The sequence below is a fragment of the Bombus impatiens genome, unplaced genomic scaffold (assembly GCF_000188095.3).
Source record: "Bombus impatiens unplaced genomic scaffold, BIMP_2.2 scf_0582, whole genome shotgun sequence".
NCBI classification, from domain to species: Eukaryota; Metazoa; Arthropoda; class Insecta; order Hymenoptera; family Apidae; genus Bombus; species Bombus impatiens.
This window is the reverse complement of record NT_177001.1, coordinates 404,898-410,918: the sequence shown is the minus strand read 5'-3', so window position 1 is coordinate 410,918 and position 6,021 is coordinate 404,898. Positions and strand designations below refer to the sequence as shown.

The 6,021-nt window shown below is 31.7% G+C and overlaps 1 protein-coding gene across 1 annotated transcript in view; it reads left to right on the top strand.

Moving 5' to 3' along the window:
* Positions 1-2,558: 2,558 nt before the first annotated feature.
* LOC100749922 (growth hormone secretagogue receptor type 1) overlaps positions 2,559-6,021 on the top strand; it is a 74,279-nt gene continuing 70,816 nt past the window's right edge. The window contains exon 1 of the mRNA XM_033322304.1: positions 2,559-2,579. The gene's annotated coding sequence lies outside the window, so the exon portion shown is untranslated. The remainder of the gene's footprint in view (positions 2,580-6,021) is intronic.

The following is a 6,021-nucleotide window of genomic DNA, read 5'->3' as shown; positions in this document are numbered from 1 at the left end:
GTGATGCACAATTTCGCCTGTGTACATAGAAAATATATCAAACTGACCAACGGAATATATATATTACACAGTCGATACGACAATTACAGATACAAAGTGCCTCATTTAACATCTCGTCAACTATATATAATAGAATCAAATGCTTTCTTCATATGTATCTTTCCTCTCCGCCTTTCGATTACTATTATTCGTATGTGATCAAATTAAATACCCTTTTCAGCTATGCTTCTCTTCTACGTCTCTCCACCAATGATTTTCTTTTAGTTATTTATTTCTTATTTTAGAGCCATCTATTTTAATGTTCGTATATGCTATCAGGTTCTATATTCTATTAATCACATTATATTCTATGTTACCAAATATTATATTATGTAGCGTAGTATAACTGACAAGTATAATAATTTAGGATTGGCTACTTTTGGGTGAAAGTTTCGTACAATGAGAACCTCCACAATCAATCGTAACTAAGTTCGTTAGCATAGCGTATGGGACTATGGAGATTGCAAATCCTAGTTGCACAACTTCACCCTTGCATAACCGCGACGCTTGATTAGAATGCATCTTCCATCGCGATTCGACGTCATTTCTAAACGTTCCTTTTCATACATGAACGGATATTCAATACGCTTTGCATCGCATGATACATCACCAGTGAATTACAATACAGAATTAAGGTTGCAATTCGAATTTCAGTAGATAAGGAAGATGTCAAGCAGATTTCTTTCAGCAGCGTTTCAATCTGAAGAATATAAATAAGTGGGAATTCATGAATGTCTATACTGGTAAATTATTTTGGAATATCACTGTGTGTTTCATAAAATTCGAAAATTTAAAGGTCAGATTAGAATTTTATTGAGGTTAGAATGATAAAATATTTAGGTTAGAATTAAAAATTGACAAGAATTAGCCAGAAGCTCGGTATAGATACAATTAGGGAAATAATTAAAACTTACCGAAAATAATATAACATGCGAATTTAATTACAGACTGCAATAAAACTTGAATTTTTCCATAATCAGTAGTTTAGTTCACATTGTATTTAATTCTCAACAGTATCTTTAAATTATTCATACTGTAAAATGTCTGTACTGTAAAGACACGAGCTCTAGATAGATGTTTTAAGTTAAATTCAAATTGCATACGATCACTTATGCATAGGATATGAATAAATAATAATTAATATACGTGCAGTGATATAGATAATGCACCCCGCGTAATTAAGATAATTAAAAATTTCTAATATCTTTTATCTATACGGATATTGAAGAACACGTCATTTTCCACATATTAAGAATATGCATTTTTTATCCCTTGACATGTAGGACAGAATGGCCAAATACTGTTCGCTTAAAAACAGACTTGGATTGTTAGATTTACTAAAAATTTTATTTAAGAAATAATAATTAATCCCATAATAATCCCATGGGATAATTATCCCATCTATAGAGTAATACCGATTTTTTCCTCCACACTTTATAAATGGAAAAAGACAAAATTATTTATAGAAGTATTAATAACATGACTATTTGGTTTATTGATAACATAGATTTGATAACGTAACTTATTTATTGCACATAAATAGACAAAAGTACAAGAATGAACTCTTTATAAATGTAATCTTAAGGAAAAAAGATTCAATTCGGCCCAATTTTCTCTATCTAATTTTCTAATCCACTTACAAGGCGTCTGAAAAGAAAAAGGAGATCCCAAATAATGAAAAATCTCCCCTAATCGGCTGTACCGATCGAGAAGCCCCGGTTCCTTTCGACCGGTATTACCCGACGAGTACGCTAAGTGCATAACCTTAAGTACATATAATAAAACTATTTCATTAACATGTTGACTGCCACGCGTGTTTTCAAAGAAATCTCCGTCAGGTCACGCGTGCAGTAGTACCAAGCGTTTTCTGCTAGGTGCTCCCATTGATATTTTAGTAATGCGAGTCGCTCAAGTAGTGGTCTCAAAAATGATCTCTTGTTTCTTTTGTTTCCATTCCCTCGCATTTGTTTCACATCTCTCCACTTTCTACAAGATCAGTTTGAACCTTTGCCGAGCAACGAACGGTATAACTTAAAATCTCTGCCCTAATTCGTTACAATGTCGAAAAGAAAAATTGAAAACTTGTTTCTTAGTTTTACATTCTAAATAATTTTTTTAATAAACCATTTTCGTATTACTTTTATAACAATTCAACAGTTTTATTATTATGGAATATCTTTTCAAATACCTACGACGGATCTTCGCAAGTAGTCAAATAAGCGACACCCGAATATGGGTTACGTGGCCCGACCAGAAACTTTGCTGACACCCGAATATGAGTGTCGTGACAGTCAACGTATTACGATGACAAAATTGCTTTCTTGTGTTTATAGAGTAAAACTATCTCCTAGACATATTGCAAAAACTGGAAGGAGAAGGACAAGTTAAAATAATACTCATAACTTCTTATTCACTTCAGAAATTTATAACAAAAAACGTGTAGAATTTTCACCCACGTACTTTTGGCAAACACTTCAGCAGAGAATTGTGACTCGTTGCAGATTACTTAATTGGATTGAAACAGAGCAGCACAAAAAAAGGTCGGTATAAAACAAAGCCATATATTAGATATTTAACTCACCGATATTTCCCCACTCTCCTCTAGCATACACCATATATGTAGTACGATATACGTATCTTTCAATTCTCAGCATTAAAACTGCCGACGAGTATTAAATTGAAAACCTTAAAAATAATATTTTAGATTTTTGGTTCAATAAATTTCTATAATTTTATATCGTATTTCTATAAATTTCTCTAGTTAAATCGATCAAATTGTTTAAATTCGACAAATGTTAATTTTAATAATAAATAATTCTGATTTGGATTTAATAATATCATAGAAATTTCTTCGATAAATAAAATACTCCAAATTGCCCAAATTTTCAACTATTATAAAATTCTGAATTTTCAAATTTTCAAATCAGTATCGAAAATAATTTCGATAATCGAAATAAATGTATATTGGAAAATCGTAATGAATAATTTTAGTTTTCATTCAATAATAGCACAGAAATCTCCGGAACGAAGAAAAAAGCAAACAACTCGGATATTTTATTCATTAGACGCTTTATAAGAAACAGTTCCTATATGTATAATTGCATATCAAATGCGTTTAAGGTAGATTCATCGAAATCAGACTTGCAAACATGTGCTAAACAAGCGTATAAGATGAAAGAGGAAAATCGACAATATGAGTGTAAAAAGTTGTGTTACCTCCGTTATTTCGCAATAGACACTGATAGTTTCATCAGATCATACGCCCATGTGAATTTTCATATTAATAGGATACGATCCTTTTTTTTCGTTTCATCGCGTTTTTTTTTTGTCCTTCCTCTTTCTTTGTGTATGTGTGTGATTTCTTTGCTCGTTTGAAATTCTTTCGTTTTCCTGTTCGAATTACGCCGAAGAATATCAAATGCCATGCTACTCGGAAAAATCAAATATTTGCATATATAGTGTTTGGAAAGGGGCGTGACTATGAAGTATATTGGAAGTCCGGAAAGTGAAGTTAAATTTTTTAGTAGAAAATTTCTAAGGATTTCAGAAGTCAAATAATTGGCTATTTGAGACTAAGAGACCTAAATTACTTTCTTAGCAAATTATGCACTCGAGGTCGGGACAGTTAACATTTTTTGTGGGAAATTAGCTGTTTAAGTTTAGGAAATTTCAACTGGTCTTTTTAAGGAACCGGATATTTGACATTAAGAAATCTCAATTTTCTTTTCCTTTTAGAAAATTAGACATTTATAGTCGAAGTAGGTAACCTTGTAATAAGACATATAATATTTTTTTTTTTATTTAATATTTCACATTCACAATTTGTCCAATTTGGACATTTGGTAGAATTTTTTAGCTGCTTGATTACCATGTGGATGGCTATCCCCAGTGGGGTACCACTTCGTGTTTGTTAGGTTATATCCTTTAGACATATAATATGTGTGAAAATAAAACTGAATTTCGATAGAGAGCTAAAACTTTGGTTTAAAGATTCGATTAAAACTGTTGTTGAAAAATTTAGTAAAAAATAATTTCTATGACTAAAGTAATTTTACAATAACGCATGGAATCTTTCATATTAGACGGTATAGTTAGAAATTTAACAGGAACTAATCTCTTTTGACTTCACAGCTTTGTTTTAAATAAAATCGTACAATAAATCATCCTATATTACGATGAAACTTATTTTATTAGCCATTAATTATTATCTAATTATTCATTAGCCATGTTATTATCTAAATTAAGTTATCATCCAAATTACTATTTAAAAGCGAGCAGTAAACTTTTGCACTGAAGTTAACCGTCGAAAAGTCAATAATACGTCGTAGTTCGAATCACTTTAGGATTCCACATTTGACGTAACCGATCGTCGATGTATCGCCACTGGTTAAGGATTAAACATACGTCGAATACCACGGCGAAGGTGGGTGTTTGCTTACGTTTTACCTTGAATCTGATCTTTTCCTATAATATTATGCTTATACATGTAAACTGTACTTCAATGCTTCTTAACTGAAATCCCTCAGAAATAGGAGATTTATTCATTTACGTAAGATCATTGACTAAGGATAGAATAAACGTAATATTAATATATTGTAATAACCTTCCCCATAATTTCATTTTTGCATATATTTTTTATTTGCTTTATATATCTCTTTTTTCACTAAAATTGTTCAAAGAATTTTCTCATCTTCTTCATTCTCTTCTAATAGCAGTGAAATTCAAGGTGGTAGCAGCTCCGTTTCAAAATATACATTTTCTTTAAGTACACACTACACACTATCTTTTCGTTAGACGTTTTCGTTAAACTTTCGTTTAGGTAGACGACAAGATACCAATGAATGCTGGAAGTGCATGTGTCCAGATGCAGACATTTAACGTTTATAGAGAATCCTATCTACGTTGAAGCAAAGTTGCGTGTAGTCGCAAGTGGCGATCGCGTGCGATCTGACGTTATGCTAATTGCAAGCGTCCATTTGAAAGTTTCTTCCGACAGTTTGTCTCGAGAGTACTGTCGAATTGTGTGTCCATTTGAGAGCCACTTTGAGAACTTTTACTTTCAGGCGGACAGTAGAATACTCGCCGAGAGCTTACTATGAAACAGGACTCTCAGAATCGTGTCCATTCAATGTGTATGAAATTAGCAATGCATCTTTTAAATCACCAATTCTTGTTTGTTGTTCCAAACTGTTCTACGTTTGTTCTACATCGTTCCAAAGGAATAACGATTTATCTACAGAGGTTTCAATAACAACCGCAGGAAATTTTTGACCGGCTAAATTGAACAGATAGAAGCTGTCCTTGAGTGTTATGTAAATAAATAATAAATAAATAATATAATAATAAATAAATTGCTAGTAATTTGGTGATATCAATAATTTTTATTATACGAAATCAATAAGCATCCGGTGGTTTCTTATTTGTATTAGATTGTAAAATTTAGAATTAAAAATAGAATTTAAGCATATAGAAGCCTGAATTATTGGGTTGCTCATTCTGTTCCTTCGTTTTGTAATTAAATTACCAACTGTAGAAAATGTTCGTTCGTTTGGAACACTCGTAACTGCAATTGACAAAATATTCAAAGCGACTGGCTTGCGGTTAGAGACGACATTTTCCGATAGTTCCAGCATGTGAGTGGAATCGTATCTTTAGATTCCTGTGATGTATTAATATGTATATATATAATAATCGCTATTTATGCGAGGATATTCAACAAATTCGCTTAAGTCATTCCGAAGACTCGACATATACTTATTTTCTTACACTGTCTTTTTTAGAACTAGATATGCGCTGTAATAGTATGTGAATAATTACATGTGCATAGCATGTACTTGGGCATCTCGACTTTGATAAAATAACTGCGGCGTCATTAAATCTATTAAGAAATTCTGTAATTGTTTCGGTATTGCTCCAACTATAAATATGTAAAGTATTCAATAAATTCTGTGTTTTCTTCTCCTGGATAATTAAGAATTTTTT